General features: G+C 46.2%; 10 non-coding genes across 10 annotated transcripts; all 10 read left to right on the plus strand.

The window, feature by feature from the left end:
• The first annotated feature begins 283 nt into the window (after positions 1–283).
• Trnat-agu (transfer RNA threonine (anticodon AGU)) lies at positions 284–355 on the plus strand. Its single transcript has one exon. It is a non-coding gene; the product is annotated as a tRNA-Thr (tRNA).
• Positions 356–1,795: 1,440 nt separating this feature from the next.
• On the plus strand, positions 1,796–1,867 carry Trnat-agu (transfer RNA threonine (anticodon AGU)). The gene has a single exon. It is a non-coding gene; the product is annotated as a tRNA-Thr (tRNA).
• A 1,441-nt stretch (positions 1,868–3,308) lies between these two features.
• Trnat-agu (transfer RNA threonine (anticodon AGU)) lies at positions 3,309–3,380 on the plus strand. The gene has a single exon. It is a non-coding gene; the product is annotated as a tRNA-Thr (tRNA).
• Positions 3,381–4,842: 1,462 nt separating this feature from the next.
• Positions 4,843–4,914, plus strand: Trnat-agu (transfer RNA threonine (anticodon AGU)). Its single transcript has one exon. It is a non-coding gene; the product is annotated as a tRNA-Thr (tRNA).
• Positions 4,915–6,370: 1,456 nt separating this feature from the next.
• On the plus strand, positions 6,371–6,442 carry Trnat-agu (transfer RNA threonine (anticodon AGU)). Its single transcript has one exon. It is a non-coding gene; the product is annotated as a tRNA-Thr (tRNA).
• Positions 6,443–7,901: 1,459 nt separating this feature from the next.
• On the plus strand, positions 7,902–7,973 carry Trnat-agu (transfer RNA threonine (anticodon AGU)). The gene has a single exon. It is a non-coding gene; the product is annotated as a tRNA-Thr (tRNA).
• A 1,474-nt stretch (positions 7,974–9,447) lies between these two features.
• On the plus strand, positions 9,448–9,519 carry Trnat-agu (transfer RNA threonine (anticodon AGU)). The gene has a single exon. It is a non-coding gene; the product is annotated as a tRNA-Thr (tRNA).
• A 1,474-nt stretch (positions 9,520–10,993) lies between these two features.
• Trnat-agu (transfer RNA threonine (anticodon AGU)) lies at positions 10,994–11,065 on the plus strand. The gene has a single exon. It is a non-coding gene; the product is annotated as a tRNA-Thr (tRNA).
• A 1,429-nt stretch (positions 11,066–12,494) lies between these two features.
• Trnat-agu (transfer RNA threonine (anticodon AGU)) lies at positions 12,495–12,566 on the plus strand. Its single transcript has one exon. It is a non-coding gene; the product is annotated as a tRNA-Thr (tRNA).
• A 1,429-nt stretch (positions 12,567–13,995) lies between these two features.
• Positions 13,996–14,067, plus strand: Trnat-agu (transfer RNA threonine (anticodon AGU)). Its single transcript has one exon. It is a non-coding gene; the product is annotated as a tRNA-Thr (tRNA).
• The last annotated feature ends 870 nt before the right edge of the window (positions 14,068–14,937 follow it).

The raw sequence follows: 14,937 nt of genomic DNA on the forward strand, positions 1-14,937 counted from the left end.
TGTAATGGAAATAGCAACTTTAAACTTTGCCTACGTCTCCGTCAGTCGCTACGAAACTGTATTTGAAGGTGAAGGTGATTTTGTAGACATGTGTGAAAGACATGTTCTGAAATGCAAGTGGTGTTATTTGGAGAGCACTTCCTTTACGTGTCAGATGTGTAGGCAAGCAGTAATGGGTCGCCATAGCTGCAAATATTAGACGGTAATATGAAGTGTTGTCAGCTGAAGTCTGATGATCCAGACGACCGTAAGGATGAAGTACGCAAAAGTACCGCTAGGCCGCGCCTCTTTAGCTCAGTGGCAGAGCACTGGTCTAGTAAACCAGGGGTCGTGAGTTCGATCCTCACAGGAGGCAGACGAATTTTGGATATCAGTTGCGCGTCGTGGCCTTATAGCAAACAGTATCTGGGATGACTAACAATTAGCGAGAGGCGTTTTATTAAGAATTACTCTCAGATGTGATTAAGGCGAATGGCGCAGATAAAGCATTTGCCAAAGCGGTACAGCATAAGGTGGGATGGGACAGTCTGAAATATATTTTATAGATGTATTTCTCACATATCTCAGAGCCTTCCGCGGTTGTCGTCGTCGTCGTCGTCGTCGCCGCCGCCACTTCTGCAGAAGTAGCAAATGGACATCGTAGCAAATGCGGCGAGGGACGCCCTGCCTTACATTTCCGAATGCACAAAGTGTGTGGTTTAGTTTCCCAGTCTATATTTGGTAGGTCTCGTAGCAGGTTGAATGTATCAAATGGGTGGGAAAGAGCAAGGGGCAGCGTCTGTGTAGAACGAAAACACAACTCCTCAGTGGTGTGAGCGTTTCGAGATGAGTCGTATATAAGTTCCACTTGTTTGTCAGTGACCGTATGGCCTAATGGACAAGGCGTCGGACTTCGTATCCGAAGATTGCGTGTTTGATTCCTCTCTCGGTCGTGTTTTTCCAGATCTGAAAAAGAAACATACCGTTTTAGTGTAGCACTTGAGCAGTACGAAACCGTGTGAATGTTGCCGTTGACCATTTTCTGCTTGGAGATGCTCTTCAGCTTAAAACACGCACAACAAGACCGGTGTTAACTAGCGAATTGGTTGCATATTGCCGTCGCCGCGTGTTTTTGACTGGCACTTGCACATCTAAAATAACGTCGGAAAGTAACTCGTTCGGCTTATGAGTCACATCAAGTATGTGTGTTAATTTTGACGAAACTAGTTCTGCAGGTTGTCATGCAATTCTGTTACCTCTCAGAAATGATTATGAAATAAAAGTGAGCTACGTGACGAGTGTGACGTTAGGAAAACATTAGGCAACATGGGGAGGTTCTGTATGGGACCAATCAACCCAAACGAGTACTGTGTGACGTGCTAACCGGCATATACTCACCGAGGCAGCGCGGCTAGCTCAGTCGGTAGAACATAAGGCTCTTAATCCCAGGGTCGTGGGTTCGATCCCCACGTGGGGAGGAACGGAATTTTGTTCCTCTGCAGATGTAACTTACCGTTTTTCTGATTAACGTGATGTAATGGAAATAGCAACTTTAAACTTTGCCTACGTCTCCGTCAGTCGCTACGAAACTGTATTTGAAGGTGAAGGTGATTTTGTAGACATGTGTGAAAGACATGTTCTGAAATGCAAGTGGTGTTATTTGGAGAGCACTTCCTTTACGTGTCAGATGTGTAGGCAAGCAGTAATGGGTCGCCATAGCTGCAAATATTAGACGGTAATATGAAGTGTTGTCAGCTGAAGTCTGATGATCCAGACGACCGTAAGGATGAAGTACGCAAAAGTACCGCTAGGCCGCGCCTCTTTAGCTCAGTGGCAGAGCACTGGTCTAGTAAACCAGGGGTCGTGAGTTCGATCCTCACAGGAGGCAGACGAATTTTGGATATCAGTTGCGCGTCGTGGCCTTATAGCAAACAGTATCTGGGATGACTAACAATTAGCGAGAGGCGTTTTATTAAGAATTACTCTCAGATGTGATTAAGGCGAATGGCGCAGATAAAGCATTTGCCAAAGCGGTACAGCATAAGGTGGGATGGGACAGTCTGAAATATATTTTATAGATGTATTTCTCACATATCTCAGAGCCTTCCGCGGTTGTCGTCGTCGTCGTCGTCGTCGCCGCCGCCACTTCTGCAGAAGTAGCAAATGGACATCGTAGCAAATGCGGCGAGGGACGCCCTGCCTTACATTTCCGAATGCACAAAGTGTGTGGTTTAGTTTCCCAGTCTATATTTGGTAGGTCTCGTAGCAGGTTGAATGTATCAAATGGGTGGGAAAGAGCAAGGGGCAGTGTCTGTGTAGAACGAAAACACAACTCCTCAGTGGTGTGAGCGTTTTGAGATGAGTCGTATATAAGTTCCACTTGTTTGTCAGTGACCGTGTGGCCTAATGGATAAGGCGTCGGACTTCGTATCCGAAGATTGCGTCTTTGATTCCTCTCTCGGTCGTGTTTTTCTAGATCTGAAAAAGAAACATACCGTTTTAGTGTAGCACTTGAGCAGTACGAAACCGTGTGAACGTTGCTGTTGACCATTTTCTGCTTGGAGATGCTCTTGAGCTTGAAACACGCACAACAAGACCGGTGTTAACTAGCGAATTGGTTTGCATATTGCCGTCGCCGCGTGTTTTTGACTGTCACTTGCACATCTAAAATAACGTCGGAAAGTAACTCGTTCGGCTTATGAGTCACATCAAGTATGTGTGTTAATTTTGACGAAACTAGCTCTGCAGGTTGTCATGCAATTCTGTTACCTCTCAGAAATGATTATGAAATAAAAGTGAACTACGTGACGAGTGTGACGTTAGGAAAACATTAGGCAACATGGGGAGGTTCTGTATGGGACCAATCAACCCAAACGAGTACTGTGTGACGTGCTAACCGGCATATACTCACCGAGGCAGCGCGGCTAGCTCAGTCGGTAGAACATAAGGCTCTTAATCCCAGGGTCGTGGGTTCGAGCCCCACGTGGGGAGGAACGGAATTTTGTTCCTCTGCAGATGTAACTTACCGTTTTTCTGATTAACGTGATGTAATGGAAATAGCAACTTTAAACTTTGCCTACGTCTCCGTCAGTCGCTACGAAACTGTATTTGATGGTGAAGGTGATTTTGTAGACATGTGTGAAAGACATGTTCTGAAATGCAAGTGGTGTTATTTGGAGAGCACTTCCTTTACGTGTCAGATGTGTAGGCAAGCAGTAATGGGTCGCCATAGCTGCAAATATTAGACGGTAATATGAAGTGTTGTCAGCTGAAGTCTGATGATCCAGACGACCGTAAGGATGAAGTACGCAAAAGTACCGCTAGGCCGCGCCTCTCTAGCTCAGTGGCAGAGCACCGGTCTAGTAAACCAGGGGTCGTGAGTTCGATCCTCACAGGAGGCAGACGAATTTTGGATATCAGTTGCGCGTCGTGGCCTTATAGCAAACAGTATCTGGGATGACTAACAATTAGCGAGAGGCGTTTTATTAAGAATTACTCTCAGATGTGATTAAGGCGAATGGCGCAGATAAAGCATTTGCCAAAGCGGTACAGCATAAGGTGGGATGGGACAGTTTGAAATATATTTTATAGATGTATTTCTCACATATCTCAGAGCCTTCCGCGGTTGTCGTCGTCGTCGTCGTCGTCGTCGTCGTCGTCGTCGTCGTCGCCGCCGCCACTTCTGCAGAAGTAGCAAATGGACATCGTAGCAAATGCGGCGAGGGACGCCCTGCCTTACATTTCCGAATGCACAAAGTGTGTGGTTTAGTTTCCCAGTCTATATTTGGTAGGTCTCGTAGCAGGTTGAATGTATCAAATGGGTGGGAAAGAGCAAGGGGCAGCGTCTGTGTAGAACGAAAACACAACTCCTCAGTGGTGTGAGCGTTTTGAGATGAGTCGTATATAAGTTCCACTTGTTTGTCAGTGACCGTGTGGCCTAATGGATAAGGCGTCGGACTTCGTATCCGAAGATTGCGTGTTTGATTCCCCTCTCGGTCGTGTTTTTCCAGATCTGAAAAAGAAACATACCGTTTTAGTGTAGCACTTGAGCAGTACGAAACCGTGTGAACGTTGCTGTTGACCATTTTCTGCTTGGAGATGCTCTTGAGCTTGAAACACGCACAACAAGACCGGTGTTAACTAGCGAATTGGTTTGCATATTGCCGTCGCCGCGTGTTTTTGACTGGCACTTGCACATCTAAAATAACGTCGGAAAGTAACTCGTTCGGCTTATGAGTCACATCAAGTATGTGTGTTAATTTTGACGAAACTAGCTCTGCAGGTTGTCATGCAATTCTGTTACCTCTCAGAAATGATTATGAAATAAAAGTGAACTACGTGACGAGTGTGACGTTAGGAAAACATTAGGCAACATGGGGAGGTTCTGTATGGGACCAATCAACCCAAACGAGTACTGTGTGACGTGCTAACCGGCATATACTCACCGAGGCAGCGCGGCTAGCTCAGTCGGTAGAACATAAGGCTCTTAATCCCAGGGTCGTGGGTTCGAGCCCCACGTGGGGAGGAACGGAATTTTGTTCCTCTGCAGATGTAACTTACCGTTTTTCTGATTAACGTGATGTAATGGAAATAGCAACTTTAAACTTTGCCTACGTCTCCGTCAGTCGCTACGAAACTGTATTTGAAGGTGAAGGTGATTTTGTAGACATGTGTGAAAGACATAATCTGAAATGCAAGTGGTGTTATTTGGAGAGCACTTCCTTTACGTGTCAGATGTGTAGGCAAGCAGTAATGGGTCGCCATAGCTGCAAATATTAGACGGTAATATGAAGTGTTGTCAGCTGAAGTCTGATGATCCAGACGACCGTAAGGATGAAGTACGCAAAAGTACCGCTAGGACGCGCCTCTTTAGCTCAGTGGCAGAGCACTGGTCTAGTAAACCAGGGGTCGTGAGTTCGATCCTCACAGGAGGCAGACGAATTTTGGATATCAGTTGCGCGTCGTGGCCTTATAGCAAACAGTATCTGGGATGACTAACAATTAGCGAGAGGCGTTTTATTAAGAATTACTCTCAGATGAGATTAAGGCGAATGGCGCAGATAAAGCATTTGCCAAAGCGGTACAGCATAAGGTGGGATGGGACAGTTTGAAATATATTTTATAGATGTATTTCTCACATATCTCAGAGCCTTCCACGGTTGTCGTCGTCGTCGTCGTCGTCGTCGTCGTCGCCGTCGCCGCCGCCACTTCTGCAGAAGTAGCAAATGGACATCGTAGCAAATGCGGCGAGGGACGCCCTGCCTTACATTTCCGAATGCACAAAGTGTGTGGTTTAGTTTCCCAGTCTATATTTGGTAGGTCTCGTAGCAGGTTGAATGTATCAAATGGGTGGGAAAGAGCAAGGGGCAGTGTCTGTGTAGAACGAAAACACAACTCCTCAGTGGTGTGAGCGTTTTGAGATGAGTCGTATATAAGTTCCACTTGTTTGTCAGTGACCGTGTGGCCTAATGGATAAGGCGTCGGACTTCGTATCCGAAGATTGCGTCTTTGATTCCTCTCTCGGTCGTGTTTTTCTAGATCTGAAAAAGAAACATACCGTTTTAGTGTAGCACTTGAGCAGTACGAAACCGTGTGAACGTTGCTGTTGACCATTTTCTGCTTGGAGATGCTCTTGAGCTTGAAACACGCACAACAAGACCGGTGTTAACTAGCGAATTGGTTTGCATATTGCCGTCGCCGCGTGTTTTTGACTGTCACTTGCACATCTAAAATAACGTCGGAAAGTAACTCGTTCGGCTTATGAGTCACATCAAGTATGTGTGTTAATTTTGACGAAACTAGCTCTGCAGGTTGTCATGCAATTCTGTTACCTCTCAGAAATGATTATGAAATAAAAGTGAACTACGTGACGAGTGTGACGTTAGGAAAACATTAGGCAACATGGGGAGGTTCTGTATGGGACCAATCAACCCAAACGAGTACTGTGTGACGTGCTAACCGGCATATACTCACCGAGGCAGCGCGGCTAGCTCAGTCGGTAGAACATAAGGCTCTTAATCCCAGGGTCGTGGGTTCGAGCCCCACGTGGGGAGGAACGGAATTTTGTTCCTCTGCAGATGTAACTTACCGTTTTTCTGATTAACGTGATGTAATGGAAATAGCAACTTTAAACTTTGCCTACGTCTCCGTCAGTCGCTACGAAACTGTATTTGATGGTGAAGGTGATTTTGTAGACATGTGTGAAAGACATGTTCTGAAATGCAAGTGGTGTTATTTGGAGAGCACTTCCTTTACGTGTCAGATGTGTAGGCAAGCAGTAATGGGTCGCCATAGCTGCAAATATTAGACGGTAATATGAAGTGTTGTCAGCTGAAGTCTGATGATCCAGACGACCGTAAGGATGAAGTACGCAAAAGTACCGCTAGGCCGCGCCTCTCTAGCTCAGTGGCAGAGCACCGGTCTAGTAAACCAGGGGTCGTGAGTTCGATCCTCACAGGAGGCAGACGAATTTTGGATATCAGTTGCGCGTCGTGGCCTTATAGCAAACAGTATCTGGGATGACTAACAATTAGCGAGAGGCGTTTTATTAAGAATTACTCTCAGATGTGATTAAGGCGAATGGCGCAGATAAAGCATTTGCCAAAGCGGTACAGCATAAGGTGGGATGGGACAGTTTGAAATATATTTTATAGATGTATTTCTCACATATCTCAGAGCCTTCCGCGGTTGTCGTCGTCGTCGTCGTCGTCGTCGTCGTCGTCGTCGTCGCCGCCGCCACTTCTGCAGAAGTAGCAAATGGACATCGTAGCAAATGCGGCGAGGGACGCCCTGCCTTACATTTCCGAATGCACAAAGTGTGTGGTTTAGTTTCCCAGTCTATATTTGGTAGGTCTCGTAGCAGGTTGAATGTATCAAATGGGTGGGAAAGAGCAAGGGGCAGTGGCTGTGTAGAACGAAAACACAACTCCTCAGTGGTGTGAGCGTTTTGAGATGAGTCGTATATAAGTTCCACTTGTTTGTCAGTGACCGTGTGGCCTAATGGATAAGGCGTTGGACTTCGTATCCGAAGATTGCGTCTTTGATTCCTCTCTCGGTCGTGTTTTTCTAGATCTGAAAAAGAAACATACCGTTTTAGTGTAGCACTTGAGCAGTACGAAACCGTGTGAACGTTGCTGTTGACCATTTTCTGCTTGGAGATGCTCTTGAGCTTGAAACACGCACAACAAGACCGGTGTTAACTAGCGAATTGGTTTGCATATTGGCGTCGCCGCGTGTTTTTGACTGGCACTTGCACATCTAAAATAACGTCGGAAAGTAACTCGTTCGGCTTATGAGTCACATCAAGTATGTGTGTTAATTTTGACGAAACTAGCTCTGCAGGTTGTCATGCAATTCTGTTACCTCTCAGAAATGATTATGAAATAAAAGTGAACTACGTGACGAGTGTGACGTTAGGAAAACATTAGGCAACATGGGGAGGTTCTGTATGGGACCAATCAACCCAAACGAGTACTGTGTGACGTGCTAACCGGCATATACTCACCGAGGCAGCGCGGCTAGCTCAGTCGGTAGAACATAAGGCTCTTAATCCCAGGGTCGTGGGTTCGAGCCCCACGTGGGGAGGAACGGAATTTTGTTCCTCTGCAGATGTAACTTACCGTTTTTCTGATTAACGTGATGTAATGGAAATAGCAACTTTAAACTTTGCCTACGTCTCCGTCAGTCGCTACGAAACTGTATTTGATGGTGAAGGTGATTTTGTAGACATGTGTGAAAGACATGTTCTGAAATGCAAGTGGTGTTATTTGGAGAGCACTTCCTTTACGTGTCAGATGTGTAGGCAAGCAGTAATGGGTCGCCATAGCTGCAAATATTAGACGGTAATATGAAGTGTTGTCAGCTGAAGTCTGATGATCCAGACGACCGTAAGGATGAAGTACGCAAAAGTACCGCTAGGCCGCGCCTCTCTAGCTCAGTGGCAGAGCACCGGTCTAGTAAACCAGGGGTCGTGAGTTCGATCCTCACAGGAGGCAGACGAATTTTGGATATCAGTTGCGCGTCGTGGCCTTATAGCAAACAGTATCTGGGATGACTAACAATTAGCGAGAGGCGTTTTATTAAGAATTACTCTCAGATGTGATTAAGGCGAATGGCGCAGATAAAGCATTTGCCAAAGCGGTACAGCATAAGGTGGGATGGGACAGTTTGAAATATATTTTATAGATGTATTTCTCACATATCTCAGAGCCTTCCGCGGTTGTCGTCGTCGTCGTCGTCGTCGTCGTCGTCGTCGTCGTCGTCGTCGTCGTCGTCGCCGCCGCCACTTCTGCAGAAGTAGCAAATGGACATCGTAGCAAATGCGGCGAGGGACGCCCTGCCTTACATTTCCGAATGCACAAAGTGTGTGGTTTAGTTTCCCAGTCTATATTTGGTAGGTCTCGTAGCAGGTTGAATGTATCAAATGGGTGGGAAAGAGCAAGGGGCAGTGGCTGTGTAGAACGAAAACACAACTCCTCAGTGGTGTGAGCGTTTTGAGATGAGTCGTATATAAGTTCCACTTGTTTGTCAGTGACCGTGTGGCCTAATGGATAAGGCGTTGGACTTCGTATCCGAAGATTGCGTCTTTGATTCCTCTCTCGGTCGTGTTTTTCTAGATCTGAAAAAGAAACATACCGTTTTAGTGTAGCACTTGAGCAGTACGAAACCGTGTGAACGTTGCTGTTGACCATTTTCTGCTTGGAGATGCTCTTGAGCTTGAAACACGCACAACAAGACCGGTGTTAACTAGCGAATTGGTTTGCATATTGGCGTCGCCGCGTGTTTTTGACTGGCACTTGCACATCTAAAATAACGTCGGAAAGTAACTCGTTCGGCTTATGAGTCACATCAAGTATGTGTGTTAATTTTGACGAAACTAGCTCTGCACGTTGTCATGCAATTCTGTTACCTCTCAGAAATGATTATGAAATAAAAGTGAACTACGTGACGAGTGTGACGTTAGGAAAACATTAGGCAACATGGGGAGGTTCTGTATGGGACCAATCAACCCAAACGAGTACTGTGTGACGTGCTAACCGGCATATACTCACCGAGGCAGCGCGGCTAGCTCAGTCGGTAGAACATAAGGCTCTTAATCCCAGGGTCGTGGGTTCGAGCCCCACGTGGGGAGGAACGGAATTTTGTTCCTCTGCAGATGTAACTTACCGTTTTTCTGATTAACGTGATGTAATGGAAATAGCAACTTTAAACTTTGCCTACGTCTCCGTCAGTCGCTACGAAACTGTATTTGATGGTGAAGGTGATTTTGTAGACATGTGTGAAAGACATGTTCTGAAATGCAAGTGGTGTTATTTGGAGAGCACTTCCTTTACGTGTCAGATGTGTAGGCAAGCAGTAATGGGTCGCCATAGCTGCAAATATTAGACGGTAATATGAAGTGTTGTCAGCTGAAGTCTGATGATCCAGACGACCGTAAGGATGAAGTACGCAAAAGTACCGCTAGGCCGCGCCTCTCTAGCTCAGTGGCAGAGCACCGGTCTAGTAAACCAGGGGTCGTGAGTTCGATCCTCACAGGAGGCAGACGAATTTTGGATATCAGTTGCGCGTCGTGGCCTTATAGCAAACAGTATCTGGGATGACTAACAATTAGCGAGAGGCGTTTTATTAAGAATTACTCTCAGATGTGATTAAGGCGAATGGCGCAGATAAAGCATTTGCCAAAGCGGTACAGCATAAGGTGGGATGGGACAGTTTGAAATATATTTTATAGATGTATTTCTCACATATCTCAGAGCCTTCCGCGGTTGTCGTCGTCGTCGTCGTCGTCGTCGTCGTCGTCGTCGTCGTCGTCGTCGTCGTCGCCGCCGCCACTTCTGCAGAAGTAGCAAATGGACATCGTAGCAAATGCGGCGAGGGACGCCCTGCCTTACATTTCCGAATGCACAAAGTGTGTGGTTTAGTTTCCCAGTCTATATTTGGTAGGTCTCGTAGCAGGTTGAATGTATCAAATGGGTGGGAAAGAGCAAGGGGCAGTGTCTGTGTAGAACGAAAACACAACTCCTCAGTGGTGTGAGCGTTTTGAGATGAGTCGTATATAAGTTCCACTTGTTTGTCAGTGACCGTGTGGCCTAATGGATAAGGCGTCGGACTTCGTATCCGAAGATTGCGTCTTTGATTCCTCTCTCGGTCGTGTTTTTCTAGATCTGAAAAAGAAACATACCGTTTTAGTGTAGCACTTGAGCAGTACGAAACCGTGTGAACGTTGCTGTTGACCATTTTCTGCTTGGAGATGCTCTTGAGCTTGAAACACGCACAACAAGACCGGTGTTAACTAGCGAATTGGTTTGCATATTGCCGTCGCCGCGTGTTTTTGACTGTCACTTGCACATCTAAAATAACGTCGGAAAGTAACTCGTTCGGCTTATGAGTCACATCAAGTATGTGTGTTAATTTTGACGAAACTAGCTCTGCAGGTTGTCATGCAATTCTGTTACCTCTCAGAAATGATTATGAAATAAAAGTGAACTACGTGACGAGTGTGACGTTAGGAAAACATTAGGCAACATGGGGAGGTTCTGTATGGGACCAATCAACCCAAACGAGTACTGTGTGACGTGCTAACCGGCATATACTCACCGAGGCAGCGCGGCTAGCTCAGTCGGTAGAACATAAGGCTCTTAATCCCAGGGTCGTGGGTTCGAGCCCCACGTGGGGAGGAACGGAATTTTGTTCCTCTGCAGATGTAACTTACCGTTTTTCTGATTAACGTGATGTAATGGAAATAGCAACTTTAAACTTTGCCTACGTCTCCGTCAGTCGCTACGAAACTGTATTTGATGGTGAAGGTGATTTTGTAGACATGTGTGAAAGACATGTTCTGAAATGCAAGTGGTGTTATTTGGAGAGCACTTCCTTTACGTGTCAGATGTGTAGGCAAGCAGTAATGGGTCGCCATAGCTGCAAATATTAGACGGTAATATGAAGTGTTGTCAGCTGAAGTCTGATGATCCAGACGACCGTAAGGATGAAGTAGGCAAAAGTACCGCTAGGCCGCGCCTCTCTAGCTCAGTGGCAGAGCACCGGTCTAGTAAACCAGGGGTCGTGAGTTCGATCCTCACAGGAGGCAGACGAATTTTGGATATCAGTTGCGCGTCGTGGCCTTATAGCAAACAGTATCTGGGATGACTAACAATTAGCGAGAGGCGTTTTATTAAGAATTACTCTCAGATGTGATTAAGGCGAATGGCGCAGATAAAGCATTTGCCAAAGCGGTACAGCATAAGGTGGGATGGGACAGTTTGAATTATATTTTATAGATGTATTTCTCACATATCTCAGAGCCTTCCGCGGTTGTCGTCGTCGCCGCCGCCACTTCTGCAGAAGTAGCAAATGGACATCGTAGCAAATGCGGCGAGGGACGCCCTGCCTTACATTTCCGAATGCACAAAGTGTGTGGTTTAGTTTCCCAGTCTATATTTGGTAGGTCTCGTAGCAGGTGGAATGTATCAAATGGGTGGGAAAGAGCAAGGGGCAGCGTCTGTGTAGAACGAAAACACAACTCCTCAGTGGTGTGAGCGTTTTGAGATGAGTCGTATATAAGTTCCACTTGTTTGTCAGTGACCGTGTGGCCTAATGGATAAGGCGTCGGACTTCGTATCCGAAGATTGCGTGTTTGATTCCTCTCTCGGTCGTGTTTTTCCAGATCTGAAAAAGAAACATACCGTTTTAGTGTAGCACTTGAGCAGTACGAAACCGTGTGAACGTTGCTGTTGGCCATTTTCTGCTTGGAGATGCTCTTGAGCTTGAAACACGCACAACAAGACCGGTGTTAACTAGCGAATTGGTTTGCATATTGCCGTCGCCGCGTGTTTTTGACTGTCACTTGCACATCTAAAATAACGTCGGAAAGTAACTCGTTCGGCTTATGAGTCACATCAAGTATGTGTGTTAATTTTGACGAAACTAGCTCTGCAGGTTGTCATGCAATTCTGTTACCTCTCAGAAATGATTATGAAATAAAAGTGAACTACGTGACGAGTGTGACGTTAGGAAAACATTAGGCAACATGGGGAGGTTCTGTATGGGACCAATCAACCCAAACGAGTACTGTGTGACGTGCTAACCGGCATATACTCACCGAGGCAGCGCGGCTAGCTCAGTCGGTAGAACATAAGGCTCTTAATCCCAGGGTCGTGGGTTCGAGCCCCACGTGGGGAGGAACGGAATTTTGTTCCTCTGCAGATGTAACTTACCGTTTTTCTGATTAACGTGATGTAATGGAAATAGCAACTTTAAACTTTGCCTACGTCTCCGTCAGTCGCTACGAAACTGTATTTGATGGTGAAGGTGATTTTGTAGACATGTGTGAAAGACATGTTCTGAAATGCAAGTGGTGTTATTTGGAGAGCACTTCCTTTACGTGTCAGATGTGTAGGCAAGCAGTAATGGGTCGCCATAGCTGCAAATATTAGACGGTAATATGAAGTGTTGTCAGCTGAAGTCTGATGATCCAGACGACCGTAAGGATGAAGTAGGCAAAAGTACCGCTAGGCCGCGCCTCTCTAGCTCAGTGGCAGAGCACCGGTCTAGTAAACCAGGGGTCGTGAGTTCGATCCTCACAGGAGGCAGACGAATTTTGGATATCAGTTGCGCGTCGTGGCCTTATAGCAAACAGTATCTGGGATGACTAACAATTAGCCAGAGGCGTTTTATTAAGAATTACTCTCAGATGTGATTAAGGCGAATGGCGCAGATAAAGCATTTGCCAAAGCGGTACAGCATAAGGTGGGATGGGACAGTTTGAAATATATTTTATAGATGTATTTCTCACATATCTCAGAGCCTTCCGCGGTTGTCGTCGTCGCCGCCGCCACTTCTGCAGAAGTAGCAAATGGACATGGTAGCAAATGCGGCGAGGGACGCCCTGCCTTACATTTCCGAATGCACAAAGTGTGTGGTTTAGTTTCCCAGTCTATATTTGGTAGGTCTCGTAGCAGGTGGAATGTATCAAATGGGTGGGAAAGAGCAAGGGGCAGCGTCTGTGTAGAACGAAAACACAACTCCTCAGTGGTGTGAGCGTTTTGAGATGAGTCGTATATAAGTTCCACTTGTTTGTCAGTGACCGTGTGTCCTAATGGATAAGGCGTCGGACTTCGTATCCGAAGATTGCGTGTTTGATTCCTCTCTCGGTCGTGTTTTTCCAGATCTGAAAAAGAAACATACCGTTTTAGTGTAGCACTTGAGCAGTACGAAACCGTGTGAACGTTGCTGTTGGCCATTTTCTGCTTGGAGATGCTCTTGAGCTTGAAACACGCACAACAAGACCGGTGTTAACTAGCGAATTGGTTTGCATATTGCCGTCGCCGCGTGTTTTTGACTGTCACTTGCACATCTAAAATAACGTCGGAAAGTAACTCGTTCGGCTTATGAGTCACATCAAGTATGTGTGTTAATTTTGACGAAACTAGCTCTGCAGGTTGTCATGCAATTCTGTTACCTCTCAGAAATGATTATGAAATAAAAGTGAACTACGTGACGAGTGTGACGTTAGGAAAACATTAGGCAACATGGGGAGGTTCTGTATGGGACCAATCAACCCAAACGAGTACTGTGTGACGTGCTAACCGGCATATACTCACCGAGGCAGCGCGGCTAGCTCAGTCGGTAGAACATAAGGCTCTTAATCCCAGGGTCGTGGGTTCGAGCCCCACGTGGGGAGGAACGGAATTTTGTTCCTCTGCAGATGTAACTTACCGTTTTTCTGATTAACGTGATGTAATGGAAATAGCAACTTTAAACTTTGCCTACGTCTCCGTCAGTCGCTACGAAACTGTATTTGATGGTGAAGGTGGTTTTGTAGACATGTGTGAAAGACATGTTCTGAAATGCAAGTGGTGTTATTTGGAGAGCACTTCCTTTACGTGTCAGATGTGTAGGCAAGCAGTAATGGGTCGCCATAGCTGCAAATATTAGACGGTAATATGAAGTGTTGTCAGCTGAAGTCTGATGATCCAGACGACCGTAAGGATGAAGTAGGCAAAAGTACCGCTAGGCCGCGCCTCTCTAGCTCAGTGGCAGAGCACCGGTCTAGTAAACCAGGGGTCGTGAGTTCGATCCTCACAGGAGGCAGACGAATTTTGGATATCAGTTGCGCGTCGTGGCCTTATAGCAAACAGTATCTGGGATGACTAACAATTAGCCAGAGGCGTTTTATTAAGAATTACTCTCAGATGTGATTAAGGCGAATGGCGCAGATAAAGCATTTGCCAAAGCGGTACAGCATAAGGTGGGATGGGACAGTTTGAAATATATTTTATAGATGTATTTCTCACATATCTCAGAGCCTTCCGCGGTTGTCGTCGTCGCCGCCGCCACTTCTGCAGAAGTAGCAAATGGACATCGTAGCAAATGCGGCGAGGGACGCCCTGCCTTACATTTCCGAATGCACAAAGTGTGTGGTTTAGTTTCCCAGTCTATATTTGGTAGGTCTCGTAGCAGGTGGAATGTATCAAATGGGTGGGAAAGAGCAAGGGGCAGCGTCTGTGTAGAACGAAAACACAACTCCTCAGTGGTGTGAGCGTTTTGAGATGAGTCGTATATAAGTTCCACTTGTTTGTCAGTGACCGTGTGGCCTAATGGATAAGGCGTCGGACTTCGTATCCAAAGATTGCGTGTTTGATTCCTCTCTCGGTCGTGTTTTTCCAGATCTGAAAAAGAAACATACCGTTTTAGTGTAGCACTTGAGCAGTACGAAACCGTGTGAATGTTGCTGTTGACCATTTTCTGCTTGGAGATGCTCTTCAGCTTAAAACACGCACAACAAGACCGGTGTTAACTAGCGAATTGGTTTGCATATTGCCGTCGCCGCGTGTTTTTGACTGGCACTTGCACATCTAAAATAACGTCGGAAAGTAACTCGTTCGGCTTATGAGTCACATCAAGTATGTGTGTTAATTTTGACGAAACTAGCTCTGCAGGTTGTCATGCAATTCTGTTACC

This window comes from Schistocerca gregaria, chromosome 4 (genome assembly GCF_023897955.1).
Source record: "Schistocerca gregaria isolate iqSchGreg1 chromosome 4, iqSchGreg1.2, whole genome shotgun sequence".
In the NCBI taxonomy this organism is placed as follows: Eukaryota; Metazoa; Arthropoda; class Insecta; order Orthoptera; family Acrididae; genus Schistocerca; species Schistocerca gregaria.